The 10,000-nt window shown below is 39.1% G+C and overlaps 1 long non-coding RNA gene across 1 annotated transcript in view; it reads right to left on the bottom strand.

Moving 5' to 3' along the window:
- Nucleotides 1-10,000, bottom strand: part of LOC115948118 — a 13,284-nt gene that overhangs the window by 2,714 nt on the left and 570 nt on the right. Inside the window, exon 2 of the long non-coding RNA XR_004081963.1 lies at nucleotides 8,247-8,390. This is a non-coding gene — a long non-coding RNA (uncharacterized LOC115948118). The remainder of the gene's footprint in view (nucleotides 1-8,246; nucleotides 8,391-10,000) is intronic.

The following is a 10,000-nucleotide window of genomic DNA, read 5'->3' as shown; positions in this document are numbered from 1 at the left end:
TTAAGACTCTCCAAGCAGCATTCAGGTTTTTATAGCAGTTGTGATAATGATCTTACACTTACGGAGAATCTTTCATCCAGAAGGATTCATTTATGGGCTTTGTGCCTACCATGGGAATAAGTGTCCTCTCTTCTGCCAACTTACACTGGGAAAAGCTGTTTACACTTCTGGAGGAAAATGTTGTGCTATGAGAATTGCTACATCCCAAACAAAATGGATTAGGACAGGCAATGCCAAGTGCTACCACAGTTAAGTATGAAACATAGAGGGGAACTTGAAGAAACAGAATATAAATAATCAAAACCATGTTCTAGTCAGGATGCTGAGACTAACAGAGTATCTTCCAACACGTATCATGGTATCAGTCATCCAATTTGTTTTTAAATCCCCATTGGACCTTTTGGCTCTCCGTTCGTTTCTCTCAATGTATTCTCATACAGGCTGCTCTCTAAAACATAAGCAACCATTAAGATGAACTTGACAGTGCTGTTTCCAGGTAAGTTACATAAAAAAAGTTGGTAACTGCTAGATTTTTAATGCTACCCAATGTAAAACAAGAAGGATTTTAAATCAAATAACATGAGCAAAAAGCATTTATAGAATAACATTTGTATTTTAAATGCATTTGGATAATTTTCACTAGGTTCAACTACCCTCTTTAATTCAGTTTGTGTCTTGGTCCCATCATCTTTACTTATATAAGCTGTTTTTTCCCATAAAGATGGAAAAGAACAGGACTGTCCATAGAGTTAACAGGAGCAAAGTGAGGACTTCTGCTGAGTCCTGAAAAGAAGGATGGAAGAAAAAAAGAAAGGTAATATGAAAATTACGCACCACAAGACCAACCAACCAACCAACCTACCTACAAAGGTGCTGCCCTACAGCTCAGGTTGGAAACTCAGGAAAAGAGCGCAGAAAGAATGGTTCTTGCTATTCATTCAGCACACTAGCCTGATGTTTTAATTTCTTGGCAAAGAGACTTATGACTGAGGGAAAAAAAGAGTATCTTAATGAGCCTTAACTGTTTCCCTCACTTCCATGTTTTCTTCCTCTTATGGTCTCCCTAATTAAGAAAAGTACTTTTGTGACATATTCTCCCATTAACTCAACAAGTCAGAGCAGCCAGCTCTCCTTTCAACACCAGAATGCTGAGGCAATCTTTAGATGCTACTTTCCAAAATTTAATTTCCAACAATTAGACGTAATTCAAGGTTAACATTGATTTCCCCCACAATGGAATAGGAAAAATAATAAATGGCGAGAAGTTTCCTAGCACAAAAGTAGGTATTTTCAAATTAAATTAAAAGGAAGGAGGCTTCCACCACCCCTAGGAACAGGCCATGACATCACTGGCTCATGAACATGTAACAGTGCCAAGGCTGAATACAAACCTAAGTGCCTGCAGAATGACGCCAACCTCTGATACAAGGTAGTGAGGCAGAGATCCACCCTTTATTACATTTTAAATGTTAAATGTATTGCCTTGCTAAATCTACCCACTTGGTGTTGATCCACTTGTTTCACTCATGGAAGATTTTTACTTGAAAAATGCCTAAGCTATAAATGGACTCCAAATATCAGTCAGGCAGACAAAGTACATATTATGAACAAGTAAATAACAAGCTTTTCTTCTGGGAAGAAAACAAATAATCAGTTCCTGGCAAGGAGGAAAACCACTGTTTCCAGCAACCAAGACTTCAGAACAACAATCTAAACTGATGAATCAGAATTCATAATGACATAAACAGAATTATACACAGCCCTCTACAAGGGTTTATAGGAGAAATTAAACTTAACTTCATTACCAGCAACATGACAAATGCAGCTCTGCTAAAAAACACATGATAAAAAATGGTAACTAAAAAAAATGCTAACCATGAAGACGGTTTTATCATTTAAAAAATTAATTTCATCCATCTGATTGCTCAAATTACATTTTTCCCCAGTAATATTGAGCTGAACTGGCTATTCAGCAATGTCAATACCTCTAACTGCTCATGCTGAAATAGGGTTTTGTTTTTTACATCCAAGCAATAGATGATTGGCAGCCATGCCAGAGATTGTATAGATTTTTGCACAGGAGAGACTGTTTTTTTACTCTCTGTGACTTTCCTCTGTGGCAGGGCAAAAACATAGGTGGCACTAGGAGGAATTTATTCAGCAGGCAAATTTCTTTCCCTTGTTCTTTTCTTGGTAGAAAGAGAAGAAATAGAAAAATAACTACCAGAGACCTAATTTTCTTGGGAAAATGTTATAATAAGCGCAGAGGTACAGGATGTCCCTTTAACATCACGGGTGAGGAAGAGGATGCAACAAAAGAAATGTACAAGCATTTTTTTTATAGTGACACAAATGTAAGTACACATAGTACCAGATTAGTAGAACAGTGTCCAGTTTCTACAACAGACAAATACATTCACTGGCTGAAATTCAAAGCTAGAAAAATCTGACCAGAAAGAGAAATGCAAATTTTAAATGAAGGTAATAAACTACTGTGCTATTTTATTGAAATGTGTTGATAGATTCCTCAGTATCCCCCCGGACCCTCAAATGACCACAATGCATTAGACTTCACACAGAATAAATGGGCACTATTCCTGGCATCTGATATAACACAGATATGAGTACATATCCATAATGATCTCTGCTGACCCTGAATGATCAAAAGCTTTAATCCAAACTGAATATACAAAAGAACAAGAGAACTATTTATGTCGGTTTTTTAATGTAGCTTTCTAACAGCTTCATTTATGCTGATTAGTATTTTACTGGATAATAAAATGTAACTTGAAGTAATTTCAAGGTATCACTAGTGTGAACAAGGCTGGAAAAATTGGAACCTTCCTGTTTTAGGGAAATTAGATTTTGTAACTATGCTGTCTCTCCGTTCCTTCAGACTTAATAACTTTTGAAAGTAATAACTAATTTAAAAAACAAATGGGATACTAAGTGTCTGAGAAATTACATTCTCAAAGCTGATGGACCCAGGCATATAACTTACTTTTCCTCATTGTGTGCAAGAATTAATCTATTGACATATCCATGTCTGGAGACTCACTGCAAGAATGTGGTGTCTGATCCTGGCAAGAAACCAGTCATGTTCCACAGATCTCCTAGATTTTATAAGAGCACATGGAAATAGATAATCTGAATGAAAAAGTTCATTTGGATTTCCACCAGGCCTTTGAAAGGCCACTCACTTAAGGCCCTTGAAGAGCCAAACCGCCATGGAATAATCTTACTATGGCTAAATAACTACTTAAAATACAATAAAGAAAATGTAGGGGCAAATGGACATTTTTCATAATGATGAAGTTCATCACCAGATGTCCATCTGCATCCACACTAAGGGCTATTTTATTCAACTTCATCACAAATTACATAGAGAAGAGTAGACAGCAAAGTGACAAAGATTGCAACTGATGCTAAATTATTCAGAATAGAAGAAAAGCTGAATAGCAAATTTCAGATTCATAGAATTGTTAAGGCTGGAACAGACCCTTAAGATCAAGTCCAACCACCAAGCAAGCACTCAGAACTTTAATGTTCACCATTAAAACATGTCCTCAAATACCATAACCACAGTTTTTGAATGTGATGAATCCACCACTTCCCTGGGTAGTCTGTTCCAATGCTTGACAACTCTTTCTGTGAAGAAATTTTTCCTAATATGCAACCTAAACTTCCCTTAGTGCAACTTGAGGCAATTTCCTCCTGTTCTATCACTTGTTGCCTGGGAGAAGAGACCAACCCCCACCTGGCCATCCAGCCAATCTTCTACCCAGCAAAGACTACACTCATCCACGCACACAGTGGGAAGCCAGTTTTTCCATGAGAATGCCGTAGAAGACAGTATCAAAGGCCTTACTAAAGTCAAGGCAGACAACATCCACAGCCTTTTCCTCATCCAATAAGTGGATCACCTGGTCACACAAGTAGATCAGGCTGGTGAAATAGGACCTGCCTTTCATAACCCACACTGGCTGAGCCTGATCCTCTGGCTGTCCTGTTCATGTTGCATGGAACAGATTTAAATGAATCCACATTGTGTGTATATATATGTGTATGTATAAATATATATATATTGCTGGGTTTGGGCAGTACAGGGTTAATTTTTGCAGTAGCCAGGAGGGATGTGGCTGAGGAGGCATGGCCCTGATATTATTCTATACCACTTCACCTCATTACCAGCCACAGAAAAGGAACTCTCTTGCTCTTCTGGGGAGAAGCAGTTCCTTCCTGTTGAAAAATTGTGGCAGGGAAGCTCTCCCATATTGTTCATTGTCCTGGGATCTGTGGTGAACATTTCTGCACGTAAATCTTTCTCTCTTTCTGTATACTTTTGTTACTGTTAGTTTTCTTATCTCATTACTGCTTCCAGTAAAGTGCTCTTATCTCAGTCCATGGCCTTCCTCTTTTGTGCCTCCTATTCTCACCTCCATCCTGCTGCAGCAAGAAGGTGGGGAGAACATGGGAAGTGAGAGAGAGCAGCAGTGTGGTTCAGAGAGCACTGAACTGGGGAGAACCATTCCTAAGCCATGACAATACACATACAGGTATGCACATTTTCTATTAAAGGGCTTTCACGCTGATCAGCCAGGGAGGGAACAGGGTGAATGCATTGCTGTTGTTTATGCTGTATTTTCTGTTCAGCTGATCTACACAGCCAATCACTTGTGTAGTAACAGGTACACTGGGAACATGTGCTCAGTCTCACTACTGGCTGAATGAGGAAGCATGGAACTAGAGCAGACTTCCTTCTCACAAGCTACGAGACTCAGCAACCACTAACAGCCTACATGATCACTCCATATTTACCCTCTTCCATGTAGGTGCCAAAGACATGAAGGCCTTCCTGAAACATCCTTACACTTGTCTGTCAATGGACTGCATGGCTCACCACTGCATCTTTTAGGTATAAAAGCTGTTACGCAAAAAAGGAACATCTCTGAGGAGAGGAAATCTGAAAATTATATTCTTCTAAATACATTTATATCGTCAAACTGGCTTAGCTTTCCCTTGTATTCTCTCAGCCCCAATGGGAGATTATTTGCTTCACTTTCTTGTGATTTTTGAATTCACTTCATCCGATGGTTTCTCTGAACTGTCTTGAAGGAACTACTGCCTAATGTGCTTTTTAGTAAAGCGGTTTGTACTCTGCCAACTGTCACTCAAAGTAGTACAGAAATTCATTTATGTTCCTGCCTATTTAAATCAACAACCACAAGAATAACATTTGCTTGACAAAATTGTTACACCTTAAAAAACAGCAATGAAAAATTTAACAATACAATTAAATTTATTCTCTTTTGCAGTGTTCTTCTTCAACTGCAGAGTATTCCATTGACATCTGACAGAATTCAGCTGAAATCTGAAATTTTCAGGTCACTATCCCTGTCAAAATAACAGATTATCACAGTAAATCTGGTTTTATCATCCCATAACAAAATAAGCTGCACTTTTTTTTCAAGTGAATGCATCTTGCTATTTCTAGTAAAACTGTAAGAATACCGTATAAAATGTCATGCAGTTTCAGGGAGACTCTTTATCTTTTTCAAGAAGATGGAGGTGGCAGTCTAGAAGAGCAAGCCAGCAAGGTATTTCCATTGAAAATGGAAACAATGAAACCAGCTTCCTATGGATCTGTGCTATGGATTCAGCTCTGTTGTCATTATATTGCAAAGATTCCATATTACTAGAGTTTTATACCTCCTTGATGTTTCTCATAGGCAGCTCCTCTAGGCACTGACTCTTTGTCCTCACAGCAGCCAACTGACTCCAGTCCCCCATAGCCAACCAATCCACTCTTTTATAACACTCTTCTTATTGGCTACAGCCGCAGCCTGTTAAAGTCAGGCCTGCTCCTAATCCTTAATAATTAACCAGCTGCAACTCTTTTCGGGGATAAGATTACTTTCTATGCTACCTTTATATATACTTATGTTCTATCCCCCTACAGAGCTCTATGTGACTTCTCTCCTGCCTAATAAGGATTCTGTTTATGCTGCATAACTGATTAAAAGGGTCTTCCTCTTATATTCAGACATGTACATTTTAAAAAGTACAGCAGCTTATTGGATTTTTTTTACTTTTTCCCCTCTGTCTGCAATTGCCCAGAAGGTTCAACATGCTGTACTGGGAGAGACAGAGGACTACGTTCTTTGAATGTTGGTTGGTCTCAGTTGCTTACAATAGTAAATTCAATTTCACAAATACTTACCAACTACAATATATTTATTTATACCATTTGATATATTTATTTCTATTATTTATTTCTATTTTCAGAAAATACTTTCAGGAGTTTTTTCTGTTTTGGGGGACACAACCATTGACAGAACAAACATAAAGGATTTCTACTGCATGAGCCACACAAAAAAGCTCTATAGGTAAATCTCTGATAGAAGGAGAACCATAGTTTTCATCCAGAGGAAGCTCTGCATGTAGCTAATGGCTTATCTCTCTGGGAAGTTTAACATTAAAGATGGTCAGGCTGTAGATGCTCAGTGCTTTCTCTCAGACACCTGCTGATGCCATGATTGCTCCACAGGCCAAAAGGAAGTCAACTCTGAAATACAATCACTAATATGATTAGATAGCCAGTGGTATACAGCCAGACCCACTATCTGCGAGCAGGAGAATTCTCTGCAGGGGAGAACAAGGACAAAATACGGAACTCTCTAATACAAAGTGTTATTTTTTTGAAAAGCATACCTCCCTATCCTGATGCAAGCAAAATGCTGTACCAATTTGGGGTACTGTGAATCAAGAAGACAAGTTCTATTGGAGAGAAAGGAAAGGGTTCCAACTTGACCACTCTGTCTTCCATCAGGGGAAAAACTCCAAAACCTAACACCAGATAAACCAAGGGCTGAAACTGTAACGAGGTGGTGTGCCTACCCCAAGGCAGAGTGCTGAAATGTAAACTCCTGCCTACTGAGGCAGGTCAGAGATGGTAGATTACACTCTCATTCCTTCCAGCTTCTACTCCAGGGAATACCATAAATATAATAAATGGCCTCTTTTCTTAGTCGCTGGTCTGGAAATTTGCAGTTAATTAATTTTACCCCTTTCAACATAAAGGTCTAGGACTCTATCCAATTTTTTTTAGTCAACATCCAGCAATAAATGCAAGCTTCCCCAGGCTTAGCTAACAGTTCATAAAAATGATTGACAGCTCCTTCCAAGGTCTCCACAGATCACCCAGAATCACAGGCTGCCCCTGGAACTGCCAAGGGGGTCTTTTTGTAAATACTTCTTTCATGCCCTTGCCCAATCACACAATTCAATTCAGCATGAACTGAATTTTACTCACCCTCACCTAGCAAAAAAGAGTCTAGGCACTTGGTCAGGAAAATATAATGAACTGGAAACTTTTTAGGAATAAATTACTACTAATTAAGTTACCCATACTGGAAGAGGAAAAGCTGTGTTCTTCTCTCCTCATCCTGGAAGGAATAAAACTCATTTACCTATTTTCTTTTAGAGTTATTTACACTGAGAGGGTATGTGCTCTTTCTACTTATTCATCTTCATCCAAGAAAGCAAATATCCTAGGATCAGGAAAGCACACAGGCTGACTCCAAACACTACTGGTTTCAGCATACAGCTACAGAGAAGACAACTTTGCCCTGCAACTCGTACTTCTTGAAAAATCTGCATCCTCTATGCAGTCCCTGATTATAGAATAAATATATCAAAGGGGACAAACTTAAATAGTAAATATTTGACAAAATATGCATAAAAAACCAGTTAATATAGCAAACATAAGGTCCTCTTAACAGCAAAACTCTACAAAAGCACAACTGGCATAACTACTTCTTGACTTTCTTGTTTTTAAATTACTTCAGCCTAGACAGAGTATTCATAAAGAGAAACATTTTATAGTAGAAATTACAATGGAAACAAAAGTGAAATGCTAACTAATGTAAGCCCTGGTGCTGCAACTACTTTGCTTACACATCTGTTTGCAAGAGAAAGGTCTTAAGCACACAGCGAAATAACTCGGAGTCCTGTTTTGGAAAATGGGATGAAAGAGTTCTTAGAATACCAGAAAACAAGGGTTCTGTCAAACAGTAGTGATATCCTTAAAATTCTCCACATGCAGTTCTGAAAAAGAAAGGGTTGATTTGTAAAACCTAGTAAAACTCAACATTGAACAAAACAACATTGTCTGGGTCTCTTTATGTGGCCTGCCTGGGAGACCAGCCAACAGACTGATTTAGTTTAATATTATACAGAAAACCTACCTGTAAAATCAATCAGGGTAAGCCCTGCACAGGAAATTCAGGGCAAGGGTGAAGTAGCCAGTTGTCAAGTGTTGTTCTTGTGTTAGTTAAGTCCATTCAAATATGCAGTTCTTCTCTGCAGCTCTCTCTTTAGATTGAAGATGCCTGACAAACAGGAAGCTGTAAGTTAACATCATAATTTCATTGATCCTAAAAAGCCACCAGAACAAAGCACTGGAATGTAAACTATGAAAATTCAGTTTTCATTTCAGATGACAGGGAAGCTCTCTTTGTTATTTCTTGATCCTCCAACCCCCCAAGAGTCATGCCAGAGTTGTCAAGTTTTTCTAATTAAGTATTTAAGCATGAAACATGTTCCACATGCAGTCATTCCTTCTAAGAATATAAAAAATACAAGGAAGAGTGGTCAAAAATATTTTGTTCAATTTATGGAAATACCCATCTACTGTGAGGTGCACTCTACCTGCTTATGTGCACATTTCATGTGGCTGACAAGGATACTCATTATCTTTGTGAAAATGATGAATAACCTTTAACTCCTTGAGAAATTACTGAAAATGAAAGCCTGACAATGATGGGCTGAATGTGAAGTGATCCATTCTAGTGAGGCAAACAGAAATTGGAATGTATCCCTTCCATAGCTCAGTATTTTTGGGTAACCACTTTGGTGCTTATGGCCAGGCAGGAATCAGTATTTTTTGGTGTCCAGGCATCCCTTCACCCAGCCAGAAGCCTGTGCACCACAGTCCTCTACAAAAAAATCCTTTTCCCTGCTTCCTTTAGGCTTCCCATCAGGAAAACCTAAACAAATATGGAGGCCACATACATATGGCATTTTGGGATGCAGATGACTATCAGCATCTCTGTTAAACCTGCCAGACCTTCTCAATTTGCTTAGCTTTGTAACAATCCCCTGGTTGTATATCAATCCCCCCAGTTACATTTGCTGCCTGCATCAAGGTATCAGACAAAACTGTTTATCTTTTAATTTGCTAGTTTGCTACACCCTGGAGCACATTGCTTACTTGAAACAGGTAAAAATCTCTAAGGAGAGTTTTATTATTATAATATCTCTGCATTTGGGAGACCCTATCTGGAAGAGTCTCCATTGGTACAGTTCTGGTGTCCCTACCATAAGAAGAACATACAAGTAGTGGAGCAAATTCAGAAGAGGCCACAAAGTTGGCAAAACGACTGGAGCACCTTCCCTACCAAGGCAGGCTGAAAAAGTTGTGTCTGTTCAGCTCGGAGAAAGTTGTGTGGAGACCTACAGCAACCTTCCAGATCTGAAGGGGCAAACAGTGATGCCAAAGATGTACTCATTGGCAGGAACGTAGTGATAGGACAAGGAGTAATGGGTAAAAAATGAAAGAGGGAAAATTTAGGTTAGATATTAAAAAGATTTTTTTCACTGTGAGGGTGCTGAGGCACTGGAACAGGTTGCCCCGGGTGGCTGTGGATGCCCCAACCCTGGCACTGTTCAAGGCCGGGCTGGATGAGGCCTTGAGCAACCTGGTCTAGTGGGAGGTGTCCCTGCCTATGGCAGGGAGAATTGGGACTGATCTTTAAGGTCTATTCCCACACCTTAACATTCTATTATTGTAGTAAAATACTCAGATATGTGACAGGTTAAGCTAACCGAATAAAGAAGACGCTGACCCGCAAATAGGGAACTAATTGCCTTTATCCTCCTCTTCCCTAACCTTAAGACGCGACCATGCCGTGCCAAACACCAGAGCACCAGCCCCTGCCTA

Source organism: Geospiza fortis, unplaced genomic scaffold (assembly GCF_000277835.1).
Source record: "Geospiza fortis unplaced genomic scaffold, GeoFor_1.0 scaffold381, whole genome shotgun sequence".
NCBI classification, from domain to species: Eukaryota; Metazoa; Chordata; class Aves; order Passeriformes; family Thraupidae; genus Geospiza; species Geospiza fortis.
The sequence above is the reverse complement of the archived record's forward strand: the minus strand, read 5'-3'. Positions and strand labels throughout refer to the sequence as shown.